At 36.1% G+C, this 9,181-nt stretch overlaps 1 long non-coding RNA gene across 1 annotated transcript; it reads right to left on the reverse strand.

Moving 5' to 3' along the window:
- Positions 1–6,220: 6,220 nt before the first annotated feature.
- On the reverse strand, positions 6,221–8,516 carry LOC127105467 (uncharacterized). The gene is made up of 4 exons (XR_007795012.1): positions 8,250–8,516; positions 7,642–8,139; positions 7,277–7,345; positions 6,221–6,574 (listed from the first exon to the last, which is right to left on the reverse strand). It is a non-coding gene; the product is annotated as an uncharacterized LOC127105467 (long non-coding RNA).
- Between the last annotated feature and the right edge of the window lie 665 nt (positions 8,517–9,181).

Here is a 9,181-nt window from a genome sequence, read left to right on the forward strand (position 1 = left end):
TCGAGTACGACGGATGCGTAGGGGTGCTAATACCTTCCCTTTGCATAACCGACTCCCGATCCCATCTCTCTTTGGTCGCGAGACCATGTCTTTTCCAGGTTTACTTCGAGCGTTTCCTTTCCCTCTTTTGGGATAAATAACGCACGGTGGCGGCTCTGTTGTTTTCGTTTCCCGCCGGTTTTTCGCGTAATGCGACACTTGTCTCCCAAAATCGGTTCTTCAGAATGAAAAGTTCTTGATCTACTCTTCTTCTGATGAGTTGGATCAACGATTGCTTCTGGTTAAGTCGTTTCTTCAAATTCTTTGGCTTTGCCTTCTGGGTCTTTTTCTCCAGAGATAATATCTTTGGATTCTGAAAGGTTGATCTTCAGATCTGCAAATTTTTCAACTAGCTTTGACTTTTCAGGGTCAAGCTTATCATTAAATATATCATGAATTGATTCCTCAACAATTTGTGTTTCTGTATTAAAGATTCTATAGCCTTTAGAGCATTCTGAATATCCTAACAGTAAACACTTGTATGCCTTAGAGTCAAACTTGCCAAGATTCTATTTAGTGTTTAACATAAAGCATTCACATCCAAAAGAATGAAAGTAAGAAATGTTGGGCTTTCTATTCTTCCACAATTCATAAGGAGTCTTACCCAGAATAGGTCGGATAGAAATCTTGTTCTGGATATAACACATTGTGTTAACTATTTATGCCCAGAAATGCTTAGCCATATTAGTTTCTTGGATCATGGTGCGGGCCATTTCTTGCAACGTCCTATTCTTCCTTTCTACAACTCCATGTTGTTGTGGAGTTCTAGGACAGGAGAAATCATGGGAAATACCATTTGATTCTAAAAGATTTTCAAAATGTTTGTTTTCAAATTCTCCACCATGATCACTTTTGACTTTGACTATTTTGTAATTCATTTTTGTTTGCACTAGTGAGCAGAAAGTAAAGAACATAGAGTGTGACACATCCTTGTGTTCAAGAACTTTACCCATGTCCAACGACTATAGTCATAAATAATGACTAATCCATACTTCTTTCTATTGATAGACACGGTTTTCACTAGTCCAAACAAGTCAATGTGCAGAAGTTCTAATGATCTAGAGGTAGAAACAACAGTATTAGCTTTGAAAGATGTTTTAGAAAACTTGCCTTTCTGACATGCTTCACAAAGAGCATCTGAAGCGAACTTCAGTTTGGGTAAACCTATGACTAATTCAAGCTTGTTTAGCTGAGAAATCCTTCTCATGCTAACATGACCCAAACGTCTATGCCAGACCCACCGCTCCTCATTAACAGACATTAGACATTTTACATTTTGATCTTCAAGATCAGAAAGTCTAATTTTATAAATGTTGTTTTTCCTCTTTCCGTTAAAAAAGATTGTGCCATTTTTTTGACTAACAGCCTTATTAGACTTTTGTTTAAAGATGATATCATAACCTTTATCACAAAATTTTTGTTAATAGACTTTTGATTAAGGATGTCTACAACATAAAGGATTTTATCCTTAGGTACCCACTTTCTGGGCCGTCTTTTGTTAGTTTTCCCAGAGTTTCTCATAACTTTGGGTATTTTAGAAGAAGGATAATCATGAGGGATTTGTGCATGATACTTCGATTTCAGAATGGAATTCCTATCCATAGTATGCTTTTGTGTCTGTGAGAAATATCAAACTTTGTTCCAGCAAACACGAAAATGTAAATGGAAATGAATGATAAATGATTAGAAATTAAATTGCATAAAGTAAATGACTTGAAAGTAAAGCAATATTAATAAGAGTTAGTCAGATGTTAGTCAAAGTTAATTGAATGTTAGTAATGTTTTTCTTTTTAATTGATTAAGTCATTCTTTGGAGAACACACAACTATCTATTCACAAGCATGAATCCTTGAACCAAGACATCTTCCATATGAAGGAAAAAAGGCCATTTTTCCACACAATACCATGAAAGATGGGAGACTTACAATCTCACTTACAAGAATGATATGCCTTTAGGGTCAAATTTAGCTTTATGTTAAGCAATCATAATTGGACTTATGTAGAAGTCACAACTATCTGAGGTCGGGAAATAAAAATTTATGTGTTAATACATGTTAGAGATTTGGTATAATGAACCAAACTCCTAAAACATACCACACACTAAAAGAAAAGATCAAAATGGATGGACATATCTCATTCATACTTGTGTTGGTTCATCTGACACAAAGTTATTGATGAACCAATTAGTCTTAGGATATTGAGACTTCATTGGTCAATGAAAGGAATGGTAAATAATGGGGATGAAGATGAATAGGGAGGGGAAGTGAGAGAAACACAAATTGGTCATGGGAGGAATTTTGTCAAATTAAAATCATTCATTCATTTTGGGAGATGAAATGTACATTTCATCAATCCCCTAAATTCAATGATTTTAATTCAACAAAAGTCAAATCAACCTTGATCAAGGCCCAAACAAATATTCAAACATCACAAGACCATAAAAATGGCTCAACATAATTTTTATACAATTAGTCAATTAAAAATACATTAAAATTTAATTTAATTTGGTCAAAACCTAAAATCTCTTCAAAACACCAAATAAATGGCAAAGATATTTATCTTGGGTCAAACAAGGTCAAAGGACCTTAGACAAAAAATTTCATGATTTTTGAAAAGTCAGAAGTATTTTTAAATAATTAAAAATATACACAAAAACATTTAATTCATGAAAAATATGAAAATTAACCCAAAAATTAATTTTGATTCAGAAAATGAAAGAGAAAAATATTTAAAGATTTTTGGTGAAAGTCCCATATTTTTTGGATTAAAAATAAAATTAATATGAATTAAACAAAATAAAGCAATTAAATGAAAAATCAGAAAATACAAAAAAAAAACAATGGGCCATCAGATCTCCCTCATTAATTAAGGTGGCAGATCTGATGGCCACGCGCGCGCTATCCATGGTGGACTTGAGTCAAAGCGCCACATGCGTGGTAATCAAAACCAATGGTCAAGATTAGAACGCTAGACCAAGATCAGATGGTTGGAACCTTGCAAACACACCACCGGAGCCCTAGCTCCTGTCATCTTCTCCGGTGAGGACCACCGGACTGGTCCAACCTAAACGTCATGAAAAATGGAAAATAAGGACACTATTTTGAAGAGAAAATGCTCAGGATCACGAATCTGACCTCAATTTTCTCCAATTACAAGTATATAAAAAGATACAGGGACTTGAATTTTGAGGATCATGAATTGAGTTGCTTCGATTTGACCTCAAAGCAACTCAATCTTGTTTCCTACATTGATAGGACTTCAGCCAACCAAAAATCACAAATAATAGTGAAAAATTGAGAGAGAATCGAAGAGATGAAGTTTCTGATATTTAACCTTCGAGTAGCTTCAATTCAGCTTGATCTTGATCTGGATTTGCTTGATTCTTCCTCCTCTTGCTTGCAGTGATCAATTGAGATGAAAAGGGCAATGAATTCTTGGAGTTTGAACTTCAAAATAGAAGGTGAAATTCAAACTCGATTTCAATGAAATCCGCAAGAAATTATATGGAGTGAGGGGTCTGAGTTGTCTTGGCAAAGCTTGGGCAAGGTGTTGATACATTTCTGAGCTCATGACACTTGTATTTATAGGCTCTTCAAATTCTTTGTGCACACTTCCATTCAAACTCCAAAAATAGTAATGAACTCATGCATGCTTGTATGGACGTATACAAAGCCCAAAGAATGATTTCAAAGGGTCCAAAATCATGCATATGTGACGCTGAAAGCAATTCATGAAGCCATGCAATATGGAATGGAAGTTGGTCATGAAAATCTTCCAAATGGGGCCATGCATTGCACCCATGCGCAAGTCCTTCATTTTTGATCCAAATGAGATGATCTTGGATTCTTTTGAAAGGTGAGATCAAGGAGAACAACTTTCATGTTGAACACTTTTCCATTTGAAGCTTGGATCATGAAGAATTTTGAGGTGGAGGTTTGGAAAATCAAACATATTTGGAAATTTTCTAAGTACCAAGTCAAATGTTCACTTTTTCCACCTTGGATAACTTTAGTTATGGACTTCAAATGGAAAAAGTTACTTCATCAGAGTTGTAGCTCTTTCAAACCTCTTCAATTTGGTCACAAATTTGACCTCATTTGGATTTTTCATGAAGGATTTATGCAATTTAGAAGTTGAGGGAAATCATTTGTTCGATGGTAATGACCCAAAATGACCTATAATATTTCCTCTTGGAACATGCATTTGCAAGTTGAATTTGAACTTCCTCCGAACCTAAAAGTTGAAAAGGGAACCTTGAATTAGATCATGGAATTTGAATGGCTTTCATCTCATAAGAATTGAGCAAGTTATGGTCTTGGGAAGTTGACCCCCTAACTAGGCTTTATACAAAATGACCTATAATATTTCAATATTAAAATTAACTTTCCAAGAAAAACTAGCTCTTTACTTAAACATTAAAGTTGTTAGTAATGTCATTATGAGTAACTTTTTTTTTTGGAATCATTTTCATATGACAAAAATTGTATGAGATAGGGTCTAGGGAACCCCAGTTTTGACCAGTTGACTTTCTTTGGTCAACCACCATGAACCATCTTGCTAGCTTGACATTATCTTGATTTTTGGGACTCATGGAGGATCATATATGCATAATATGATGTAATATGAAGTATCCCTTGAAATATTTGATCAATTGATGAGGAAACGTGTTGAAAAAGTCACACAATATACCCAGATGAATTAGGGTTTCCAAGGCAAACAAACTTCAAACTCTTGATGAGTTCTTGATCAAAATGATATGTGAAGATCATGGGGATCCATATATGATGTCTGGAGTCAACGTTAACCATCTCTTGATTAGTCTCCTGGCATTGAGGGTCTTAAACCCTAGATATGAGCTTGATGGAGCATGGGTGAACACACATACTACCTACAAAAGCAACAAACTATATATTACATATTTTTTGGGTATTTTGGTTAGTAAATAATGAAAAACAAAGTATAATACAATCATATGTGCTTGGTGACCTCTCCCAATGCAAACCCAATGAATGAGGGGTAAGGAGGATGCCAAGGTGTGATCCTACAAACAATGCATATGATGAGATAGCATGAGGGATCTTAGGGTCAAAATTGGGGTCTTACAGATGATTCCCAACTTTGTTCTGTAACAACCTTCACATGGTTTTGTTGTACCCAAAAATTTGTCCTCCATTTTTACTTTTCATCCGACTTATAACCTGAGACTCACTCATGACTCATTCATGTGCATCATTCATGCATAATCAACACATGCTAACACGCATCTTTAGACTCAAGGTTGTCGGACATTGAAAATCAAGCGCATTGCTTAGAGATTATGGTATGGATCAACACGTAGACTGAAATCTTAATGTTTGGATTTCTTTGCGACCTTGACTCTTGAAACCTACACCATGATGTTCATAGGGGCATCTCAACCCTAATTCTTGGCTTCGATTCTATGAGGATCTGGTGTTTGATTTTGTGGATGTCTGACGTTGACCACTAAACCCTAACCATGCCCCACAACCCCAAATTTCATTGTGCTTGATCCATTTGCTTGGTTAAGCTTCATCCCATGGCCTTTTATTCTTAAACATTCATGTTGTTTCCATGCTTAGCCCATACCCCACTCTTGCCTTGTTTAGACCCTCTTATGTCGGCCCATTGTGATTTCATAAGGGCTCGCATTCTTGATTCATCTGTGAATTTTAAGCCATTTGGTTCATGTGTTACCGTTTGCTCATGATCCTTATGATTCATCGGCTTAAGGGTTAGTTTCATTATAAAGTCGGGCTGTTTGAAAAAGTCAAATCATTTTCACTATACAAGTATCAAATTCATTCATAAATAAGTGCCAATTTCATCCATTTATCACAAATAAGTTATCCATTTCATCCAAAATGCCAATCACATTCATTGTATGGTCATACAAATGTCCATTACATTAGAAACAAAAAATAAAAAATTAACAAATAACTTTGACCAAATGTTGACTTTGATCAACAGTTGACTTTTTGGTCAACCTTGACCAAAGTCAACACCTGTTTTCTGAAAATCTTTGAACTTCACTCTTCATACTTCATTCTTCACATGCATATAATAAGCTTTTAACAAGTATTCATATCAAGCATTCATTCTGCCATGTATATAACAAGCAATTATAAACTTTCATACATAACCAAGTGCACAATATGCAGCATTTAACAAAACCAACATTCAGACTAACATTGCAAATACGTCACAGTACAATGCCTTAATCCCGTTGCACATCCAAAATCTAAAGAAAAAATTGTAAATCCATTTACATACAATGCGCCAAGCATCAATACATACAAACAAGTCTGTGACGGCAACTTCACATGACAACCATGACCAACAAGTGTCGTAACGTTCCACGTCAGCTCAGGAACTCCAAAACATGTCCAAGCATGGCTCCATGATACACCACCTGTAACATGAACAGAGTGATGGAAATTCAAAAATGGATTAACCCGCAAACTCAGTCAGCGCCAAAAGAGCATCCACGTCAAACCCACATTTCAAATCAAGGATCCTGCATAATTCAAGCATCAGTTCATGTTACACATTACAAAATCTAGCAAATAATTTAATCTATTAACTCCTAACATAATCTGCACTAGCCTAACATTTCCAAACAATTAACAGGATGGATGCAACAAAGAAAATCCAAACCAATCATTAAGCTGACAATTGAAACTCATTTTCTAACTACGAGAATAATGTCGTGATCAATAAGGTTAACCGTGTTAAAACATCTTTACACCAATATGATGATATTTGCATTGGGTTCTATAGCAAGGCAAGGTTCAAGTGTTGTTTTAACAATTCCCAATGGTTGTAAACTAACTGCACCTAACAGCTCAAAAAAAATAACCAATCTGCATAATTTCATTCATTGCAATGCAGAAATTGAACAGTCACCAGTACTCACTTAATAGGACTGGTTTGCGTAAACCAATCAATGCACACGGGACCATTTTGCAACCGGTTTACAAGTTCCAATTACTACTTAATCAATAATAGCAATGAACACCAAGCTATCTCGTGACGGTCCCAACATTTGGCAGCTAACAAGTTTCAGCAGAAAAAGAAACCATTCATCACTAATATGAGTTATTCCCAACAGCTATGCTTAATAGACCCTCATGCAGAAATGAGGAACCTAGCCGGCCTAATTGCTCATTATAACCTTTACTAGCAAATTAACCAAAACCGGTATTTTAGAGAATATTACCTGCACTAATCTTCTACAAACGGCACATGACCTGCAACCCATAAATGGAAATTTCGAGCTAACAAAAATCTGCAGTTCGAAGCAAAACCAGTTCAGCAAGTCATCTCTTCTAATCCATTAACACATGACACATCCTCAATGTAACCCATAACTAGCATTTACCAGTCATAACACTTGATTAACTAACCAAAAGCAACTAATATTTTCATAACAGAAAACTAATAACCAACTTCAAAACCCAACTGAATTGAACTTGATTTCTAACTGTAAAACCGTAACAGAATGCAATAACCGAAAAAAAAAAAAAACAAAAAAAAAAACTACTAACAACCTTCCAACAAAATCTCAAATTTTAACTGACTTACCTTGTGGAACTGAATAGATGAAGCCTGCCCTAACCACTTGCCCCCACTGACCGATTCAGTTACGATGCTCTTTCTCTACATAACAGTTCAGCATCTCCATTGTGAGGATTTTTTTTTGGAAAGGAGAAGCTTCACTCTATTTCACACGTCCATAACCACTATAAAACGAACCTCACTGAAGGGTTTGAAAGAAAACTAACTGTCTTCTCCCAATACATTCTCCTGCCACTGCATCCTACTACCAACACCTTCTTCCAACTGTTCGCGATAACCACCCATACCAGAGCTCTAAAACCTCCATTATTGTTAGGATTTCAAGGTTTGAAATTCTAAACAAACCAAACTAAACCTGCATCTTCTTCGCTCTTCCAACCGCAATCATCTTCGTCAACTCCAATCATCACCGGAAATTCAATCTTCAACTTCTTCTCAACGTTGGATTCTTCTCTCGAATCTTCAATCTTTCACCTTCATCTTCTCTCTGCTTCTTCCATTTTTCTGCAACATGAACATACACAACCTAAACGAAAGATCTCAACTAGAAAAAGGAAGGAATTGAGAAAGAAAAAAAGAAGAGGAAGAAAAGCAGTTTCGGATTTGGTTCGTACCGACTGGTGATTAAAGCTTCGAATCGGGTAAGTTTTCACTTCGTCTGTAACAATCTTTGTTGGTTTCTTCTGTGCGAGCTCGACGGTGACAAAACATTTCAAAGTTTGATTGGAGCTTCATTTCGCGTTCCATTCTGCTTCGAAGCTCGCCGAGGCGAGGCAAGCAACGCCGGCGTAACGACCTTCTGAGGAGTGCGTTTTCTTCTTTGCGTGGGAGCTTCTCTCCGTCCTTGGTCTCTTGGAATTGGACTTGGGCCTATATCCCAGAGAAAACGCTATTCTCCCCCCTTTACAAAGCTGAGGGTTTAGAGTGGGCCTCTGGGCCCGTTTCCTTGCCTTGCTTTTATGGGCAACTTTGTTTTGCGAAAATTTTACTTTGTACCCCTACATTTAGCCTCATATTCCTATAATTTTTAAAAAATTCTAATTCTACCATTAATTGGTTTTAACCAATTTACTATTTCATTTTTACCATTCAGTTGAAATTTTCAAAAATTACACGTTTCACCCTTGCACCGGAACTTCTGGAAAAAGACTTTCGGTATGTATTTTTTCCAAACCGGAAGACTTCACAAAAGACATCCGGAACACACAAAGTAATGAACCGGAAGTCTTCACAAAAGAGTTCCGGTTCTTTAAGAAAAAGTCATGTTCCGGAACACTTCTTAAAAGAGTTCCGGTAAATAAAGTTACACATACCGAAAATCTTTGAAGAAGTGTTCCGGTTTGTGTATTATGTGTTCCGAAACTCTTTCAAGAAGTGTTCCGGTATGCTTCTTTTTTTTTAATTTTTATTGTGCAGGAATGGAAAATTTTCCCCAAATATGTGTAGATGCTTCTGATGCGTTTATAACAACTGAAAGATTTGGTACACGAGAAGAGGTGATCAGATGGATTAAAGAGATTGGAATCGATAATAAAGTAATTGTTAT

Source organism: Lathyrus oleraceus, chromosome 7, assembly GCF_024323335.1.
Source record: "Lathyrus oleraceus cultivar Zhongwan6 chromosome 7, CAAS_Psat_ZW6_1.0, whole genome shotgun sequence".
Taxonomy (NCBI): domain Eukaryota; kingdom Viridiplantae; phylum Streptophyta; class Magnoliopsida; order Fabales; family Fabaceae; genus Lathyrus; species Lathyrus oleraceus.